Source organism: Ochotona princeps, chromosome Y, assembly GCF_030435755.1.
Source record: "Ochotona princeps isolate mOchPri1 chromosome Y, mOchPri1.hap1, whole genome shotgun sequence".
Taxonomy (NCBI): Eukaryota; Metazoa; Chordata; class Mammalia; order Lagomorpha; family Ochotonidae; genus Ochotona; species Ochotona princeps.
The window spans coordinates 9,891,325-9,913,256 of record NC_080866.1 but is presented as its reverse complement, the minus strand read 5'-3'; the positions used below and the strand labels follow the sequence as shown (position 1 = coordinate 9,913,256).

The 21,932-nt window shown below is 40.3% G+C and overlaps 1 pseudogene; it reads left to right on the top strand.

Annotated features, from left to right (window-relative positions):
- The window catches only part of LOC131478716 (histone-lysine N-methyltransferase PRDM7-like), a 43,900-nt pseudogene extending 22,782 nt beyond the window's left edge, over positions 1-21,118 (top strand).
- Positions 21,119-21,932: the final 814 nt, after the last annotated feature.

Sequence of the window (21,932 nt, the reverse complement as noted above, 5' to 3'; positions counted from 1 at the left end):
AAAAAAAAAAAAAAAAACAATCAAGAGATGAAGCCAAAACAGCACAATTTAAATCTAATAATAATATTACAATATAGGGGTACCATTTCCTGGATTGACATCCTTTCACCTTACAGTAAGCCAAACATGTGGTATCTAACCTTTTGGGATTGGCTCATTTCCCTTAGCATAATGGTTTCCAGTTGGATCCATTTAGCCACAAAAAACTGCATTTCAGTTTTTTTAATAGTTAAGTAGTAGTCGATGGAGCCAATGAGCCATAGCTTTCTTATCCAGTCTTCTGTTGATGAGCATTTTCGTTGCTTCCACATTTTTGCAATTATTGATTGTGCTGCTACAAACATAGGGATGCATGTTGGTTTCTTGTGTAGCACGTTTTTTGGTTATATTCTTAGGAGTGCTATTATTAGATTGTATGGTATGCAGATTTTCATTTCTTTGAGTGTTCTCCATACTGATTTCCATAGAGGTTGAACAAGTTTGCAGTTCCACCAGCAGTGGAGTAGGGTTCGCTTTTCCCCACATCCTTGCAAGCAAGTGCTGTTGGTGTTTTTGTATGTGTGCCATCCTTACTGGTGTTAGGTGGTACCACATTGTTATCTTAATGAGGATTTCCCTTATTGCCAAGGTATATGAGCATTTTTTCATATGTTTTTTTGTTTGCCATTTGGGTTTGTTCCTTTGTGAAACATCTGCCCATTTCTTGAGTGGTTTGTTTACTTTGCTGTTTTGGTTGTTCTGGAGATGCTTGTATATTCTGGATATCAGCCCCATATCCCCTATGTAGTGTGCAAAGATCTTCCATTCTGTGGATTGCTGTTTTTTTTTTTTTTTAAGATTTATTCATTTTATTACAGCCAGATATACACAGAGGAGGAGAGACAGAGAGGAAGATCTTCCGTCCGATGATTCACTCCCCAAGTCAGCCGCAACGGGCCGGAGCACACCGATCCGATGCCGGGAACCTGGAACCTCTTCCGGGTCTCCCACGCGGGTGCAGTGTCCCAAAGCATTGGGCCGTCCTCAACTGCTTTCCCAGGCCACAAGCAGGGATCTGGATGGGAAGTGGAGCTGCCGGGATTAGAACCGGCGCCCATATGGGATCCCGGGGCTTTCAAGGCGAGGACTTTAGCCACTAGACCACGCCGCCGGGCCCGTGGATTGCTTTTTACTTTGTTGATTGTTTCCCTTGTTGCACAGAAGCTTCTTAATTTTTTTGAAGTCCCATTTGTTTACTTTGGCCTTGATTGCTAGTGCTTTTGGTGTCCTTTTTAGAAAGTCAGGGCCTACATCTAAATCTTGCAATGTGTCTCTAACATATTCTTCTGAAAGTTCAAAATTTCTGGGTGTGGGTTTAAGTCTTCTACGCATTTAGATTTGAATTTGTTGCGTGGTTAAAAATGTGGGTCTATCTTCTTGTTTCTACAAGCTATCATTCAGCTGTCCCAACATCATTTATTGAAGAGCCCTTCCCGTTTGCTTGGATCATCCACTGTCTTTCTCTTAAAGATTATTTGGCTGTATCTGTGTGGGTTTTCTTCTGTTGTTTCTATTCTGTACCATTGATCCTCCTCTCTATCTTAGTGTCAGTACCAGGCTGTTTTGATAAGCAATGTAGTTCCCAGTGTTAATTTCCTGTTCTTCAGAATGATTCTAGCTATCGTGGTTTTTGTGTTTCCAGATGAAACTTTATATCATTTAATCCAGTTCAATGTAGACTGTTTTGGATTATTTGTTTGGGATTATGTTGAATGTATATATTGCTTTTGGTAGTATAAGCATTTTAATGATATTGATTTTGCCCTTCCAGGATCATGGGAGGTTGTTTTATCTTTTGAGGTCTTGCTCAATTTCTTTTTTAAGCATTTCATAATTTTCTTCATAAAGGTCTCCTACATTTTTGGTTAGATTTGTTCCTAGATCATTCATACTTTTCTCTGTTATTTGGAATGGTATCTTGCTGGTTAGATCTTCTTGCATTTGAGGGCTGCTCGCATACACTATGGCTGTTGATTTTTGTTCATTGATTTTGTACCCTGCCACTTTACCAAATTCTTGCAGAAGTTCTAGGAGTCTCTGTATTGAGTCTCTTGGTTCTTCTATGTAGCGGATCATGTCACCCTCAAACGGTGAAAGCTTCAATTCTTCCTTTCCCATTCGAACGTGCAATTTGGATTCCTTTGATTTCTTTGTCTTGTCTTATGGCCTCTGTGAGTACCTCTAGGACTATGTTGAACAGCAGTGGTGATAGTGGACATCCTTGTCTTGTTCCAGATCTCAGTAGGAAGGGATCCAGTTTTTCTCCATTCAGTATGATGCTGGCATTTGGTTTTCATATATTACTTTGATTATGTTGTGGATTGCTTCTTCTGTGCCTACCTCTGTTGGTTAGAGTTTTGAACATGAAGTCATGTTGGATTTTGTTGAAGGCTTTTTCTTTATTTCTTGATATTATTATATGGTTTTTGTTCTTCAGTTTTTGGATGTGGTGTATCACATTTATGGATTTTCGTATGTTGAACCATCCTTTCATTCCCATTATGAATCCTACTTGGTCTAGATGGATGATCTGTCTGATGTGCTTTTGAATTTTATTGGCTAGGATTTTGATGAGAATCTTAGGATCAGTTTTCATCAGGGAGATTGGTCTGTAGTTGTCCTTTTGTGTTAATTCTCTATCTGGTTTTGGGATTAAAGTGATGTTGGCTTCATTGATTGAGTTTGGAAGAGTTGCTTCCTTTTCTATTGTTTTGAAGAGCTTGTAGAGTGCTGGGGATAGCTCTGGTTGCATTGTTTTGTAGAGGTCTACACTGAAGCCATCTGGACCTGGGCTTTTCTTTGATGGGAGTTCTTTAATCACTGATTCTATATCTGCTTCAGTTATGGGTTTGTTCAGATCTTCTGTTGCCTCTCAGGTTCATTTTGGTAAGTGGTGGGAATCTGGGAACCTTTCCATTTCCTGGTCAGTTTCTGATTTGTTGGAGTAAAGTTTTTTGTAGTTAATTCTAATTATTTTCTTAATGGTTGCATTGTCTGTTGTTATATTGCCTTTTTCATCTTTGATGCTGCTAATTCTTGCTTTCTCTTGCTTTTTCTGTGTCAGTCAGGCCAATGGTGTGTCTATTTTATTTATCTTCTCAAGAAACCAGCTTTTTGATTCATTGATTTTGTATATAGCTTTTATTTCTGTTTGATTAATTTCCTCCATTCCTTTGAAAATCTCTTGTTTGCTGTTGTTTGTGGGGTCATTTTGCTGCTGTATTTCCAATTCTTGAAGGTGTGTGCTTAATTCTTTTATTTGATATCTTTCTTGGGCCTTGACATGAGCACCAATTGCAATAAGCTTACTGCAACACTGCTTGGCGGTGTCCCACAAGTTTTGGGGTGCTGCATTTGAGTTTTGAATGATTTCCATAATTTTGTATCTTGTCTTTAATTTCTTCTCTAATCCATTGATCCTTTAATAACATATTATTCCATCTCCAAGAATTTCTGTATTTCCTGGGGCATTTTGAATTGCTGATTTGCAGTTTCATTCTGTGATGATCTGAGAAGGTACATGGTATGATTCTGATTTTTGAAGGTAATTAGACTTGCCTTGTGTCTTATCATGTTGTCTATGCTGCAGAAGGTGCCATGCACTGCTGAAAAAAATGTATAGTCTGCAGTCTTAGCATGAACTGTTCTGTATATATCTACTAGGTCCAGTTGTTCTATTGTTTGTGTGAGCTCTGTAGCTTCTCTGTTGAGCTTTTGTCTCATTGATCTATCTATTGGTGTCAATGGGATGTTCATATCTCCCAGGATTATTGCATGTTCATCTCTATCTCCCTTTTCGTCTATAAGAAATTGTTTCACATTGCTGGGTGCATCTGGACTTGCAGCATGAATGTTAAGCATGATAATCACTTCCTAATGGATCTTTCAACAGTATAAAATGCCCATGTGTGTTCTTTTTGATGTTTGTCACGTTGAAGTCTATATCATCTGAAATTAGGACCAGTACAGCAGCCTTTTTTTCTCTTCGGTTGGCATGAAATATCTTTTCCATCCCTTCCCTTCCCTTTCAGTTTCTTAGCATCTCTTCTGCTTAGATGCGTCTCTTGTAGGCAGCATATAATTATGTCCTGTTTATTGATCCAATCTGTTAATCTATGTCTTTTGACTGATGCATTTAGGCCATTTGTGTTCGGGGCTAATATTTAGAGATTACGATTTTGTCCTGCGCTGCGTGTGTTTTTCAGGTTGTTGGTATCTAATTGTCCTTCCTTGCATGGACTTTAGTGTGGACATCTTCCCATTTGCCATCCTTGCTTATTGTTTTCTTTCTTTTTCTCTGGCCAAGGAGCATTTCTAAGTAGATTTTGTAGAGCTGGTTTTGTGCTGGCATATTCTTCTAATTTCTCCTTGCTATGGAAGTATGTAATTTCATTCTCGAATGCAAAGAAGATCTTGACTGAGTACATTATTCTTGGTTGACAATTGTTCTGTTTCAGGATTTGAAAGACTTTATTCCATTCCCTTCTTGCTTGGAGTGTCTGTTCTGAGAAGTCAGCAGTAATTCTGATGGACCTGCCTCTAAATGTAAGCTTGCCTTTCATTCGTGCTAACGTCAGGATTCTTTCTTGGTATTCGTTTGTGGGGAGCTTGATTATCACATATCTGGGTAAAGATCTATTTGGGTCAAATCTGTGGGATGTTCTCTGCCCTTCTGGATTTGGACTGGGCTCATGTTCCAAGTGTTTTGGAAGTTCTCCAGTATAATTTCATCGAGCGCAGATTATATGCCTGTCTCTCTTTCTACTCCTACTGGAAGGACTATAGTTCTGATATTTGACTTCTTGATGTTGGCATTCATCTCCTGCATTGCCTCGCTGGTTTTGTTCTAGTTGGTTAATAATCTGCCTGCTTTCATTCTGGGAATATTGCAATTTGGACATCCTGCCTTTTTCTGCTATAATTCTGTTGGCGAAGCTCTCAACTCTGTGCTTCAGGTCAAGGATGGCATTTTTGACTAATTTTGTTTCTGTGATTATGTGGTTTTTGAATTTCTTAAGTTTCTCCCATCGTTTTTCATTGTTTCTGAAGAGTTTCATCATTACTTTGTTGAACTCCTTCTCGGATAGGTCTTCAATGTCTTCATCTGTAATCTCTGTGATTGACCAGGCCTTTCAGTGACTTTTTGGGGTGGCACTGGCTCCTTCCTCTGACTCATTTATTGTTTTGTGACCTCGCCTCATGTCTATGTGATAATGGACATTGCTGGATTCAATCCCATGTCCTCCGCTGCCACCTAGTGGGTGAACTGACGTCTTGCTGATCTAGATTTCTTTTTTCTTCTTTGTAGCATCCCCCTCCCTACTTAGGTCTGTGATTTTGTGGGCTCTTTAAAACCGGGATTTATGTTAGCTTTTTGTTTTTTTCTTGGAAAGATTTATTTATTTTTATTACAAAGTCAGGCATACAGAGAGGAGAAGGATTACAGAGGAAGATATTCTGTCTGATGATTCACTCACCAAGTGAGCCGCAATGTCCAGTGGTGTGCCAAATTAGGCTAGGGAACCAGGAAACTCTTCCGTGTCTTTCATGTGATTGTAAGGTCCCAAAGCTTTGTGCCATTTTCAAGTGCTTTCCCAGGCCTCAAGCAGGGAGTTGAATGGGAAGTGGAACTGCTGGGATTAGAGCCAGGGTCCATATGGGATCCTGGTGCATTCAGGGCAAGGACTTTAGTTGATAGGCCACACCATCGGGCCCTACAGTAGCTTTTGAATGTCCCTTCTGTGAAGTTTTCGTGGCCCGGGGATTGGCACCACCCATTGGTGGGAGTTCCAGCTACCAGGATAGCCCAAGTTCTCCGTTTCTGTGCCTTGTTGCCCTCTCCAACCCGTCTGCCCAGATCCAATCCTGCCCAGATTCGATTAAACTTCACCGTGTTTTTATCCCAGGTTCTTCTTGCTATGGGCGGGTACTTCTCTGTGTTGGCGACTCATCTATGTTCGCTCCCAGAATTTTGCTCACCCGATTTGGCCTCCTGCTAAGGGTGGACATTTCCCTGTGTTAGCAACTCACCAGGGTTTGCTCCCCAAGTTTTGCTTGCCAATTTCACTTGAGATTTTGCAGCACGGGGCTCCCTCTTTGTCCTTCTCATGTTTCTGATCCCAGTATTTTGCGTTCTTTTTTCTGCTGTGTGCCACTTTTTCAGTCCAGGGGATTGTAGGGAATTTCCCACAGTGTTCCTCGTGGTTCTTTCCTCTCAGGCTCACTTCAGGTTGCTCCTGTCCCTCAATTTTAGAACCCTCGTTTACATCAGTCTCCAGTTTTTTTTTTTCTAAATAGAATGTCAGATATACAGAGAGGAAGAAACACAGAGAGCAAAATGTTCAATCCAATGTCATTCCCCAAGTGGCTGCAATTTCCGCAGGTGAAAAAATCAGAAGCCAAAAAGGAGGATCCTCTTGCTGGTCTCCTAAGTGAGTGCAGGATCTCAAGCCATGGACCATCCTTGAGCATTGCCTTAGGCCACAAGTAGGGAGCAGTAATAAGGGACACAGGGTTGCTCAGATGAGAACGGGCACCTCTATGGATACCAGAGCATACAAAGTGAGAACTTTGGCCACTATGCTACTGTGCAGGTCCTGAGGAAACAGATTTTGATCTTTTGTGGGCACATTAAATAAAAGCTCACACATGAGGGTTGGGTTAGTTTTCTATGCAGCTCCTTGACAGTCTGAAACATATTTAGTGCTCTTCTGACAGAATACATGTCAGTATAAACTGGTGTGCTCCAGAGTGCTTTAAATTTAGAATTTGATCGGTTGGAGATGTGTAAAAATGCTCAGGACTCTGGCATTTATCAGACGACTTGTCTCCCATGGCACTTGAAGGGAGATACAGAGGTGAAAGTTGTAGTAAAAAATGTGTTAATTTATATTAACACTGTATAAGCAAAAATTTCTGTGACATATATGTCATGTGTGTTTCAGTGATTCTGTGCCAGACTGGGAAAAGTAATGTAGATCAAGTCCAGCTATTTGTTGACTTCATGTGATAGAATGTGTCTGTTCCATGGATTTTACACCATGAGCTGAAACAAACAAACAGACTGAAATATTGCACTAGAGACATGAAGCTATTAAATTTTCAGTTAGCAACACCATATATTCACATTTATTCACTGTTCATAGATGATCCTAGATGTGAAATGTTGTGGTAATATTCTAGTTATTTAAATTCATAGCCATACTCACGTGCATGTGTTTAAAAATCACTGTTAGCATCTCACACAGACTCTATTGCATATTTGTATCAGTGAGTGTTACAGCAATGTTAATTCATGAAGTTTTCAAGTAAAGTGACCATTTCATCTTCTGTGTAGGCTAGTGTAAATTATTTCACAGCTTGGAGATGTCAGACTAAAAATTACGAAACTCACCTGTAGCTTGCCAAAACTGTGCAAGGTTGCTACTATTGTCTCTGGCTGCTGGATAAGAATGGCTAAACCTCGGATGGGAAATGGTATTCTCTGCCAAAGATGGAAAGGATCATTGGTATCTTTGGCATGCACCTAAACATAGTTTGGTTTCACTTGTTGTTAGCTTATATCATCATTGATTGACAATGAAATTCAACACTTCAATACCAGATTTGGTACCACTTGCCACAGTATTTACAAATCAATTTGTGTCACTCCTCTCCCTTATAATGACTCCATTGTCTCTCACAGTGATATTAAAGTTCACCTCCTAGGTGTATGGAGTGACACATCTCCTAGTCTTTGCATCCACAAATTAAATGCCCAGATTTCTGCCATCTCTCACTCTCAACTTCAGGCCATTGATTGGGATGTGTTGCTAATCAATTTTTGCAATCTCTTTCATCTTTCATTTCTGACAAGATATTTCCTCCATTTTCTCTTATTTTCAGAATCACACTAATTGTTCTCCTCTTTGTATTGTCTTTTGGCCCATTCATGTTCCAATGACTGAGCTCCATGATTCAAACACTCGCAGAGAACTCCACACACTCAAATTTAGTAATAGGAGCAGGGGAAGTGCTGTGATACATGCAGTGGATGTGGGGGAGAAAGGTGTGAAGATTATTTGTCCATTGCTGACATGGCCTCAAGCAATTACCTGCTCTATGGTAGGGCCCGGTGCATGTCTCTACAACAACCTGAATGCAGCTCTACCTTCCTTTGCATGAACACACTGGACCACCCTGGCGAAGAATTTGAATCCTTTCAGGCATTATTTGCTACCGCGGATTTGGCTTTATACTCAGTGTGAGCTTGGAGGTTAAGGTCAATGATAACATCTTGCAAAAGGGCCTTTTCTTATGCTTACTGCCTTGGCCGTCTCCATTGACCTCATGCTAATCAAGGGACTTGAATTTAGGGTTTCATTCTTGCCTTGTTCTTCAGGTTCTCCTTTTCTTTGTGATAAAAGATTTAGTTATTGCATAGGATTTGTACTAGGAACTTCTATTGTTTTTAGTTGAAACCAATGGCAGAATTGCACTTGGATACACCGATTTAACATTGATGTCAAAAATCTGAGTCAGAAGTTGAGTTTGCTTCTGTAAAATAAAGGGGGCAGCTTTCCCGCATTGTCCATCATGATCCTGGGATTGTAGTGGTCTGTTTCATTCTTCTTTGTGCATCACCCATGCAGCCTTCCAGAATTCTGAACTCAAATGGAGCTGGACTCAGGCAAAAGAATTCTATGATGTACATTGTTGAATACTAATTAAGCTAAACTAAATTAAATCAAATCTAATCAAACCATATCAAAACAAACCAAATTAGAGATATACAGAAATTGAAGAATGGAGAAATTCACCATGTTCCTAGATCTGTATAATCAGAATCATGAAAATGTCCATATTGGGTACAGGGTGGTTGTTTAACAAATAAATCCTCAATTTACACAGGTCAGGAAACACTATGGCTACCGATTTTAATTCTGGTTCCCATCCAGCTCCATGCTTGTGGCCTGAAAAAAGCAGGCAAGGGTAGCCCAAAACCTTGGGACCCTGCAACTATGATGAAGACCAGGAAGAGGGTCCTGGTTCCAGGTTTTGGGTTGGCTCAGCTCTGCCTGTTGTTGCCACTTGGAGAGTGAACCAGCAGAGGGACAATCTTCCTCTCTGTTTCTCATCCTCTCTTTTCATCTGACTGTGCACTAAAATGCATATAAATATATAAAGAACAGGTCAATATTACTAAAAATAATGAAGCAATTCAAGAACTCCTGATCAAAATCCAAACAACAATCTTCTCATAAAAGAGATCATGAATAGCCAAGTCTATCCTGAGGAAAAAAGCTGAAGGGACCACAATTCCACACAAGACATTGATAGAACAGAGCAGTGCCATCAAAACAGTCTGGCAATGAGAACATTTTGCTGTTCAACTTAAACAATGTAAAGGTATTTAGAAAAATGTTACTTTTATCTTTTCTATAGGAAACAGTCTTTTGCAAGACAACAGGGTCTTAAAACTGCACAATTTTGTCACAAATAATCTTGAAATACTTCATTTAAACCAAATCCCTTTGGTGCGTACTATGTGGACTTATATTTCAGTGACATACTCTCAAGTAATTTGTATTCCATATAACTTACCTTGGCCAAAGCTTTTCTTTCATTAACAATCTGTTGACTTTGAAAGAAAAGTTTTATGCTATGTAAGTGTAAGTGTAAGGAAGTGAGAGAGATTATTTTATCTGGTTTATACTCTCCAAAATATTTAATGGCTAGGGTTGCAACAGTCAAACTAGAAGATGTGTTATAACCTTTATTCCAGTTACAAGTTCCTAATAATAATTAGCTAGGCAAAGGCAAGCGAAATAAGCCATAACTGGCACTGCACAGCAGATCTGCACTGCAATGCCTCAATCGATTACAGAATTCTTAGTGCAGTGGTTGAGTGTCTGTGCAAAAAGGGGATGAAACTGTGTCCAGGTGGTTAGAGACACCCACCAGACCCTGCCAAAGTGCTGGCAGCTACCCTAGGTCCTGCCAAACAAGGGAGCTGTTCTCTTCACACCTTTGAAGTTGCTGTGTTATCCAAACCTACTGCATGAAGCCAAGCCACTAAATCAGCCTATACTATAATTCTACAAAAGAAGGCTATTCTCACTTTAATCTAAGTGTATCTTCCAGTTTCCTTTGACATTCTCCATCAGTTAACTCCTATTGTTAGATATGAGAAGTCTGTGTGTAAGTGTTTCAATGTATGTGGTGAGGTCGTGCTTGTTGTTGGAATGCATCCAACAAGGTAAAATGGGGGTGCCAGATTCAAGGTTGGGGATGTGTCAAAAAGAGCATCCAGGAAGAGGAGGGACAGGGCCTCTCACCCAGCATACATGGTACCACCACTGAGTCCTCCAAGTTGTTTTCATGCACTCCTTGAGGAAAGGCGAACATCCATGGTCAGTCTAATCAGTTAACCAAGGGTAGACAGTACTCTTTATCTCTTCTGCATTTTAATAGTGCTTGGACAAATCTCCCTTGTTAATTTTCTTTGATCTTCCTGCTTACATTCATGATCTAATTCTGAGTTGTGTTTGAGTTATTGCTTTATAAGTATGTAAGAAGTGAAACCCTGAAAATAAATCTTGATAGCTCTTCAGGCAAAGGCCTCTGCCCCTTTCTTTTTGATTGCTCTTCTCCCCAATGACGCACAAGGCAAAACTGCAGCATTTGTTGTGATTTTTACAGTCGTCAGGACTAGGTCAGTCATTTGTGTGAGAAACTCAAACTCAAACTTCCTAATGAACATCAGGAAATATATTTCTTGTCCATCACCTATTCCTTGCTAGGGTGCACAACTGTAAAAATGTGAATCTAAAGAGATATGGCAAGACAAGAAGAATTCCAGTAGAGAATGTCATTGATCTAGGAATTTCACTGAGACATGTCTTTCCTAATTTCTCTATTTAGACAAAATTTTAAAAGAACATATATGTTTAACATGCTAAGTAATTAATTTCAAAGTAAGGAGAAATGTATCAGAATAAGATGATAGGATAACTCAAGTTTGGATTCACTTTATATATATAGAGAGAGACTTTTTTTACATATATATTCAAATAGCATTATGCGGATGTCTAGAGCTGTATGAATTCAGTGAGTGCAGAGCCTGCCTGTTGATCACTACCCTGCTGGTGCCACAGCGCTTGACTGGGTTTCGGGTTTTTGGACTTAGCTCACAGCAAGCCCCTGCATCTTCGCTCTCTCAGAATTCTTGCCTGATGACAAACTCAGAGGAGTTGGAGTGGGATACCAGAATCACATGTGTCAAGGTTCCTGCAAACAAGCTTGGACACACCCAGCTTCAGCACTGGGAAATCGGGAGGTGAGAGCCTCGGGAACATTGCTGTGTTAGTGAGGTTGGCACGGGAGGTGCAGGACAGACTTTTAGCATTGGCAGAATAGACAACTGTATCGAAACCAGAGGACATGGCTGATACCTTGTTCTTCCGTGGCCACTATGATTACACAGCAACATCTCATGTCTTCTGACATTCCAAGATGCCTTCCAAAAACCTTCCATGTAATTCTCCAAGGAATAGTGTGCAAAGATTGGCAAGTCAGATCAGACCTACTTTCAAAAAATGAAGTGGAAATTTGAATGCAAGTCCACACAGACCTATGCAGCAACAGCCCATTGTGCCTGTGTGTTTCCCCTCACTTTGTCCCACCTGTTCAGGGATGAATATGGACAAGGATGTTTGTGTTCTGACTATGCAGACCTCTCACCTGTACTCAATACTCCCAGTCCATTCTGGGAGTGCTATGAATCGCTTTGCCTTCCATTTCTCCTTCTAGGTGTATTGCCTAAAGGGAAGATTTTGCTTTAATCTAAATCTGAGAGCTCCCTCAACTGGCTTTCTTATGAGTGCTGGCTCTCACAGCCCCTGGACAACACTGAAGCTTTTGATAATAGATTCTTAGTAAAGAAAGTGAGGGCCAGAAGAAATAAGAGGCAACTGAAAACCATTCTTGGGATCAAACTCAGCAATATTTGATTAACACCATTTACTATCTTGAAAACAATGCCTGTCAGGGGCTGCTGACATAAGATCCTAGAACAGCAACTGTGATATTGATTAGACAAAAAGTGGAAAATGTATAAACAATGACAGTTAACATGAAGCAACTAATTCAAGAGGGAAATACAACCAAGCTTGTACATAAGTGGTGTGTGTATGTTGTTCAAAGTCAGAGAAAGGGAAAGAAAAAGAGACAGAGAGGTCTATGCATTTATTCATTCCCTAGTCTGTTCAGATGAATCTGGTCAACATTAGAGACCGGAAACTTTCATCTGGGTAGAAGAATCCCAAGTATTAGAGCCATTACTTCCTGCTTCGCCAATTGCACGTCCAGGTGATGAAGTGAAAGTGACAGGTGGAACTGAAACCAGTGCTCAAGAATGGGGTTGCTGATGTTGTAGACAACTTAAGCTGCTGTCCAACAATTCACTGGAAGTGTTGACTTTCTTTCTTTCTGATGACTATGCCAGTTTTTTTTTTTTTATTAACCCTCACAGGTTGTTAATGGAATTTTCAGGGTTTTCCATGTGTAAGCTCATGCCAAATGCGAATGTAGACAACATGTTGCTTCATTTCTAAATTGGAGAAGCTATTTCCTCACGTCATTGTTCTGTCTAGGAAAAGTTTCAGCTCAAATAATAGTAGCAAGTATGTAGAAACCATGCCTTGTTTCTGATCTTAGAGCAAAGATTTTGAATTTTTAAAAACTAAGTATGCAATTAACTACAGATTTTTCCATATGATTTTAATTTTCTTTTCAAGGAAATTTCCTTCTACTCCTAAATTGTTCATCAGTTACATTCTGAAAATCAAATTACTTTATTTAATTGAACACAATAGACATAAGTAAGAGGTGAGGTGGAAATGAAGGATTTCTTTTGCTTTTTAGGTCTGTTTTAAAGAAAAATTTCCTCAACACATACACATACATCTTAATGATAGTTAAAAGATATTTTCATGTCACATCTGGATCACAGGTAGAATCACTACTCTCTGATTTAAAATTCTTTTCTGGTAAGAGTTTGCAAAGTTTTCAAATATTTATCAATGCTTTCTTGTCACCTTCTAGTCAAACCTCGTCGCATGACCTGCAAAAAGAAAGACACCGGACAGCAGAAGGTGAGTAGCTATTAAAACCCATTCACTAAAAGAAAATAATAATAAATCAATAAATAATATTCCTCTTAAGTCCCTCACAGGTAAGAGAAGAAAGGACACCGTATACTATTAACTGTCTTCTTCCTGTCATGATCTTTCATAATAGCTAACGTGATCATGAACCTTAAACAAGACAAGCCAAATAATCACTACTTCTTGTGTTATTTTCACAGTATTTCAGACTTTGTAAGGTTTATCATCAACACACATAGTTAAACCTTCCAAAAACCCTATGAATCAGTTACTGAAATACACTCATGTAAACATTGAGGAATGTGAGGTATAGTACTGTTAAGTGTTTGAGATAAGAGTGGGTGTCCGCAGCTTCATAGGCACTTTATTTAGAGCAGAGAAGGTCTCCATGGGCCTAGTGGCTAAATCCTCACCTGGCACAGTCCAATGTCCCATGTGGAAGCCAGTTCATTTACCAGCTGTTCCACTTCCCATTTAGTTCCTGCTGATGGCCAGGGATAGCAGTGGAGGATGGCCCAAAGCCTTAGGACCATGGCACCACGTGGGAGACCTAGAGGAGGCTCCCGGTTCTGGGCTTCAGATCAGCTTGGCTCTGGCTGTAGCCGTCAGTTGTGAATGATCCAGTGGATTTATGATATTTGTCTCTCTTTCTCTCTGGAAATGATCCTTACGAAGAAACATAAAATCTTACAGGAGAGAGAGAGAGAGAACCTCCAAGCCTGAAGACTCCAGGGTTTAATGCTGAGAATGTATCAAACAGGCAGTAACTTAAACTTCCCTCTGTGTTCACTCATACATTAAACAGAATTGTATCTTAAACTCATGTCCTCATTCTTGTAGGACAAAAGAGCCTCCTCTTTCTCTGGGTACTAAGTAGGCAGTCCTTCCATTGTTTCCAATTATTTTTGTTTCCTGTTGCTTCGACAATACAATGTGATTTTTGAGTGTCCAATTGATTACAAATACTTCTCCAAAATTTTGGCAGAGTTTGGGTCATTTAGAACTTCTCCAAAATTTCTGTAAAATTCATCCAACATTTTCTGATGAAACAGAAAAGCAAGTCCAATTAATTCTAACTGTATATATTCCAAACATATATATTCTAAATATATATTACATAAAAATATAAAAGTATAAAGATAAATATATATTATATAATAATATAAATGTATACACATACACACGTATATATGTATAACTTTCTGAATTGGGATTCATGTATAAAAACATGGTAAACTGGTAGTAACACTATAGATATTACTAAATCAAATAAATGAGTCAGTTGTATCTCAAAATGAACTTCAGCTACATGTATTCCAATTTACAGGTCAAGAAGAGTAGCTGTGGAGAAGTATCTAACAGTACAGATGGCTTCAAGCCAATTGATATAAGCACCAGCTCATCCAATCCCCAAATCAATTATGCTCAGGATATTGTCATTTTCAGCTTTCATCACCATCTTACCTTTTGAATAATCATTTGATTTCACCTCTTCCTAACCTCATGTATGCCACCAAATTCTCCAGTTGTATTTCATTCTGTCTGTGCTTTCCTATATTTTCCCTTCACAGTCCACAGATCGATAAGACATACTTTCCTAAAGAAGCCCTACCAACCTGCTTTCACAAATGTTGTTTCCAGATTATCTTTTTAAATGTTCTCCCCTTTTCCACTTTCATTTGTGCAGAGGAAATTGAAAACCATCTAGAGAAACAGCCTCAAATGATGTGATCTATCCCCAAATACACTAGAAATACAGACACTGCTTTTCCCTTCAGGATTCAATCACCTCACATAGTTCCCATGTTTGCTGATATTTTGAAAAATGCCTTGTACCTGAAAACACTTTGCAATCTCAAAGGACAACTGGACTGAACAGTGAGTTTAAAAAAAATGTTACTTTCTCATTAAAGGGAAAGTCCAACATGCCTTTACATAATGAAATCAGTACGAAGGAATCATCAGGAACAGCAAATTTACTAAACACAACTGGCTCAAAGAAGGGGCGGAAAGCAGTGTTCCATCCTAAGGAATCAAACAGCTCAGGACAGCACTCTACACAAAAACATGGTAAGAAAATAATTTCAGGAGTTTTCTCTCTAGGCCCACTAGGAAGCGCAAGATCGGTGAGGCTTGATGAGGATGGTCAAGCTGTGAGGGATGCAATTGCATGCTTGGGGCACGCTCAACACAAACAAATAGAGCCTCTAGAAACATGATTACATTTTAAGCTCTTTGGGAAAATGATCTAAAAAATATAATTGGGATCAGGTTACTTAGCCTATATGCAAAACATTTATAGGGAGGAATTCAGTTGTCCTAGGAGTGAAGATACTAGTTAATATGCCTGTTCCCAATGGCAGAGTGCCTGGGTTCCAGAACTGACCCTATCTCTGACTCTAGCAAATTGTTGATATACAACTTAGCAACACTTGGTGAGGAGATAAGTGATTGGGTCTTACAACCCCCTCTGGGAGAACTGAATTAAGCTTTCTGATCTGAGACTGATTTGGGTACTATCCAGGTTACTCAAAAAGTGAACCTCCACACCTCTCTCTTCTGTATGCTTTGATTCTCTCAACTGCTGTGTCAATCTCTAGATGTGTCTTTCTTTGCCTTTTAAATAAACAGATATTCAAACTTCAGGGGAAATGAATTAAAACCAGAGATTGCAATGAAAAACAAATGTCCATGCAGTTTTTCCTTGTCTTGAAAGCTGTTTATGTTATTTGAAACATTAAACCCAAAAGAACTGATAACTTCACTGACTTAGTCTCTCCATCTCAGAACTCAGAAGAAAGGATGAGAATGAAGAATTTCAGATGTACAACTTGAAAGGAGAAAGGGTCAGACATACAAGGTGTTCAGTGAGACTGAGGATGATGACTACCTGTGTAAGTGACCCTTTGGCACATCCACAAAGTAAATTCCCATAGTCTGAGTTGAAATTCCACTTGTAATTTGGTCTTACATCATTCTGTCTTCTGGTAACTTGGGGTGCAAGACTGAGGCTGAGTGATGTGAGCACTTGGCTGCTTCTGATGCTCTCTATAGCCAGCAACGTTTGGTGTACTTTCCTAATCCCTTGCACTCTCATCTCCAGATTGTGAGAAGTGACAGATCTGCTTCCTGAAGAGCTGTGCTGCTCATGGACCCCCCGTGTTTCTAAAGGACAATCCAGTGGATAAGGGACATCCTAGTCATGCTCTCTTCAGTGTGCCCACTGGACTTCGAGTTGGCCCATCGAGCATTCCGGAAGCTGGGCTTGGAGTATTTAATGAAGCATCTGATCTGCCTTTGGGGCTGCACTTTGGTCCTTTTGAGGGCAGGATCACAGAAGTGGAAGAGGAAGCCAACAGTGGGTACAGCTGGCAGGTAAGAAGCACATCACTTTCCAGTCTCATGGCTTTTCACCTGCCTAGCATGAGATTGGTTCATGTGTTCTTCTACACATTATGGCATGAGTTGAGCCAACATGATGAAACAGGCTGTAAAGATTAGCATAGGGCTTGGCATCATGGCCTTGTGGCTAAAATCCTCACTATGAACCTGCTGGGATCAAATTCCCAGCAGTTCCACTTCCCATCCAGCTCCCTGCTTGTGGCCTAGGATAGCAGTTGAGGATGGCCCAAATCCTTGGCACCCTGCACCTCCATGGGAGACCCCAAAGAGTTTCCTGGTTCCTGGATTCGGATCAGCACAGCACCAGCTGCTGTGGTTAGTTCGGCGAGTGTCTCATCGGATGGTAGACCTTCGTATCTCTCTTTCTGTCTCCTCTTCTGTGTACATCTGACTTAGTAATAAAAATAAAAAATTCCATAAATAAATAAACATTAGCATAGAGAAGATCACTGGGCTGTTAAAAACAAAGCAATGGCAATCTCCTCTATGGGCTTCTACTGTAGGGAAATAAACCAGAATAAATGTGTACCAACACTATGTAAAGTCTCAACATGTGTTGGATTCATGTAATGTCACAGAACATGATGATAGAGTTGTTAACAATTCTGCTAAACTACCCCCATTTCAGAAATGTATTAACCTATTTTTTTGAAGCTCACATAAACAAAGGCAGGAACAGCTATGAGTCCGTGGATGGAAAGGATACTTCTTTGGCCAACTGGATGAGGTAAGAGCCATGGAATATTACAACTACAGAGGATATTTCTCTCCAAGACAAGATCACTTTCCTTTCTCCTCTATTTACCTCAGTGACTTTTACATTATATGTCCTCTTTCATGTTTATTCTAATGTCCTGTGAATGTAATCAACAGTTTCTATAAGCACATTTTATATAAATACTATTTCTTTTATCATAACATAAATCACTATGCTTAATAAACAGAACACAAAGATGGGCCTTGAGGAATCTAGATCAACTGGGGCCATTAGATTTACTCTTTCTCTAATTAGCATTGATTAAGCCCTTCCAGTGTCAAAAATTTCCTAAATACGTGCAGATTCCATGAAATTGCTGCCTGGCAGTAATGTTTCTTAGTATTTTGACAATTGTGCCCTGTCAGAACAACTTAAGACAGAAGAACTTCAATTGATGAGACAGTGAAAGACAAAAAAAAAAAAACAAAGGGTGGAAACAGACGGGTTCTGGGCACAGGCATTGACATGCAGTGGGCTAAGGCAGTGACTGTGAAGCCTGCATCCCAAGTACTGGTTGCTCTACTGCCAAACCAGTGGCTTCCCCATGCAGCCAGGGGAGTTTTAGAGAATGTCCTCAATCTTTGACCTCTGTGCCCACCTGAAACCCCTGGTTGAAGCTCCTGCCTGCCACTGTGTCCTTTCTGTGTCCCCACTCCAACCATTCTCCTGTCATCTCTGTCTTTTGCCCCTTGTCCTCTTTGCTTCTCTGCCTCTCAAATAAAAATAAAGTACAAATCTTTACCAACTAAACAAAACCAAACCAAACCTCGGATGTGGATGAAAGAAGGAATTTGCATCTGGACAATGGTTTCTGTGAGCAGATCTGTAAAGGATAAGAAACAATGAAGACTCCTCTACATTTCTGTATCTGGATCTTGGACTCCCAAGATCCAGGAGAAAGATCCAAGAGAAAGGATTGCCTTTGGGAAAGCTGAGGTGTGGAGCATGTGTGGGAAGCTAGATGTAAGGAGTGTGTCCACTCATCCAATTCTGTAGCAGAAAACTGAATGAAATTTGGAGTTTAGGGAAACACTGTGTGCTTCATGGCAGTCAAGGTGGGAGTAAGGTGGGCTTGGGTTTTGAGGATGACTAGTGAGGAAGGAAGGAAGAAAGCATGCTTATCACAATGAACACTGTATCTACAACTTGTACCTGGGAGTTCACTGATCTCATGAGAGAGGTACATGTTTGCAGGGAGAGCCCTTGCAGAATTGGGATTCAAGCAGGGTGGAGGCTATTACAGAACACATGAGATTTAAACGTGACAAAGCATGCAAACTCAGTATTTATCACCACCCCAGGTATGTGAACTGTGCCAGGAATGATGAGGAGCAGAATTTGGTGGCCTTCCAGTACCACAGGCAGATATTTTACCGCACCTGCGAGGTCATCAAACCAGGCTGTGAGCTGCTAATATGGTATGGGGATGAGTATGGCGAGAAGCTGGGTATCAAGGGAAGCAATGAGAAGAAAAAGAAGGGAAGAAAAAGGAAGAGCTCACAACAGTGAGAGGTAAGTAGCACTGTTGTTTTGAAGTAAGCAAAGGAGACACCTTGGGAATATTTCTGATTCAACTCTAAGGAGTCAAATGTAATGTAAGTGTTGCCAAAGTTCAATTCAAATATGATTTCCATTTAGCAAAAAGAAAGACTTACTTATCAAAGGAAAGGAAGAGTTATAGAGAGACTCAAGCACAGAGATAAAGAGAGATAGAAAGGAGAGATCACTACCTACTGTTTTATTCCGCAAAAGCTGCACTAGTATGGCATTCTATGGCTAACGTCCTCACCTTGGACATGCTGGGATCCCATATGGACACCAGTTCATGTCCTGACTGTTCCACATCACATCCACAATCCTGCTTGTGGTCGTGGGAATCACGTGAGGATGGCTTCAAGCCTTGGGATCCTACACCCACATTTGGGACCCTGGAAGAAGTTCCTGGCTCAAGACTTTGAATGGACACATCTCTGGTTATTGTGTCCACTGGGGAGTGAATCAAAAGACAGAAGATTTCCAATCTGTCTCTACGCCAATCTACGTATCTCTATATAATATATATAAATATATAATATGTATACCATATATAAATATATATATATATATGTATATATGTATATACATATATACACACACACACACACACACAATTAGATTTAATGCTGCACCTGATGCGACTATCACTGGCTGAAGCTAGAAGCCTGAAATGCATCTAGGTCTCCCATGTATTTCAGCATTTGAACCATCTTGCGCTCTTTCCCTGGGTACATTAACACACAGGAGATTGGACATGGAGCTGCCAGAGCTCAGTCTAGTGCATCTACGGCATACTAGTGTCATAGTCAGTAACTTAAACCACTGTACCCTAATACTGACCCATTTTTTATGTCTTTGACTCCTGGGAACAATTGATACCATTTTCATTTAGTTCTTTTATTTGTTAAATACTTTGTGCACAAAAATATCCCACAACACCCCTTTTGGAGAGGGCCCAAGACAAAAAACCAATTCTTGGTCACTTTGCAGCTCTTCTACTATGGAAGTTCCTTCTGGAGCATGAACAGTTTATTTTATATTTTCTCCATGCTCCCCGACCCCCCACACCCCAAAAAGGCTTATGTTTCTATTTAGTCATTGTTTCAGTGGGATGTTGTCATGTGAATTCTGTTCTTAAGACTGTCCATGGAAATGGAGATTTGCTGAATAATACAATTGAGTGAAATATGCGTATGAGCACAGCCAAGTGCTTCAGATTAGGTCTGGTTTTCATGTCTGTTTGCCTCTTTAGAAAGACTTTTCTATTTACTTAAAAATCTACAAAGACAAAAGAGAGAAATCCATTATCTGCTGGCTCACTTCCCATATAGCCCCAACCACCAGGGCGGAACGAGATTTAGGTCAGAGCCAAAGAATTTCTTTCAGGTTTCCCACATAGTGGCATCCACAAACTAAGGCCATAGTCTGCTGTTTTCCAGGTATACTCTCAGTGGGGTTGCTCAGAAGCAGCATAGCTACGAGCCCAGCAGTCATATATACAGGCTGGCAGCACTGCAGTCTGAGGCTTAACGCACCTCACCACCACACTGTTTTCCCCCGTCTAGATTTTCCTGATGAAAAAAGACTCTTGTAGAGATTTGGCTCATCACACTGAGGCTGATAGAGTCTTATGTGTAAACCTATCAGAGGACAGTGGGTATCTGAAATTGGGATCAGAGAACTAGTAACTCAATGGAGGGAAGTATCTTTGAAGTGGGACATTCCAATGCATGGAAAATAGGCAAACACTGAGATTGGTCAATGCAGAGAGGCATGACACCTGAGGATAGTCTTTCACATGATTTGTGTGACAGGGAGGAAAAGCAATCCTTGGCGTAGGCATGAGGCAGTGGTAGTTAGGTTGTCTCAGACTCAGGAATGGGCATTACTGTCCCTTGCCTAGCCAGAGCAGTAACACAAAACATCAAGTTGCACTTATTTTGCGTTGAGAAACACAGATCTACTCATAGGTGCTCATCTTAAACAAAATATGTCTTCCAAATTTGTGAAGATCCTGTTGTGTGGCTTCTTCATTCATAGAGCTCTTCCTGTTCATAAAGAGTGTCAAGAAGGAAATTCTATCCTGAGTGATCAGAGTTCATTTCAACACAAGAAGATAGCCTCAAGTAACTTTTCAGACAAAGTGTCAGGGATGCAAGTGAAGGCTGTGGGGGACAGAGAAGTACAGGCAAAAAGGAATGAAGAGGACATCCTCAACGGATGTGGTAGAGGCCCCTGAGTTCTAAGCTATGAAGGAAGTCTAAGTGTGAAACTAGAGAATGGTAGTTGGGTTGCACTGGACTGGTTCATATGTGAAAATGTCTGCTGATACAGACCTTGTAGATTTCTAAAGCTGTCGTAGAAAATTAAAAAAATTTTAAAAAAAGATGAAGATGATTGACGTACCACACAGGATCACCTGGGGGATGCCAGCCGTTGCTAGTACATGAGGAACAAATAGTAGGACAGGCTTAACCCAAGTGAAAGCAGGCAGCCAGGCTGCTTGTCTGTATCTGTCCTAACCTCAAATCATCTTATTTTAGAAGACACAATGTAGTCAGAGATCCATCCTGGTCACCTATGCTCGCTTGTCTTCTCCAGTCACAAGTCCCTCATTTGACATGCCATCCTTAGTTACTGCTCTTGGGACTTCTCAGAAACATCTGCAAGACAGCTCCTGTAACCAGTGAACCACTCTCAAGCGCATGGGAACCATCTGATCCACATAGATGCCATGACACAGTTAAGGACGAGAGGTCCATAAAAATTCCAAACCCATTTCAAAAACAAAAAAGCAGAGGGAGAAATAAGGGTCATTCTTTTTTCTTTCAGCCTCTTCCCAAAATTCAGTGGAGGCTTCGAGTGAGAGTGAGAAAAAGAGGACGATCCCACAAGAGGCGAGGTAGTGAATGCAGAGGAGGCATTCAAATCTTCTGTGAGAGGTAGCATTCCCAAACAGAGTAGGAGCTCAGCATGGCAACTGTTTGTAAGGCATCAGTGATATGTCACAGATTATTATCTGTCACCAGAGTTTGCAAACTGGGAAGAAACCC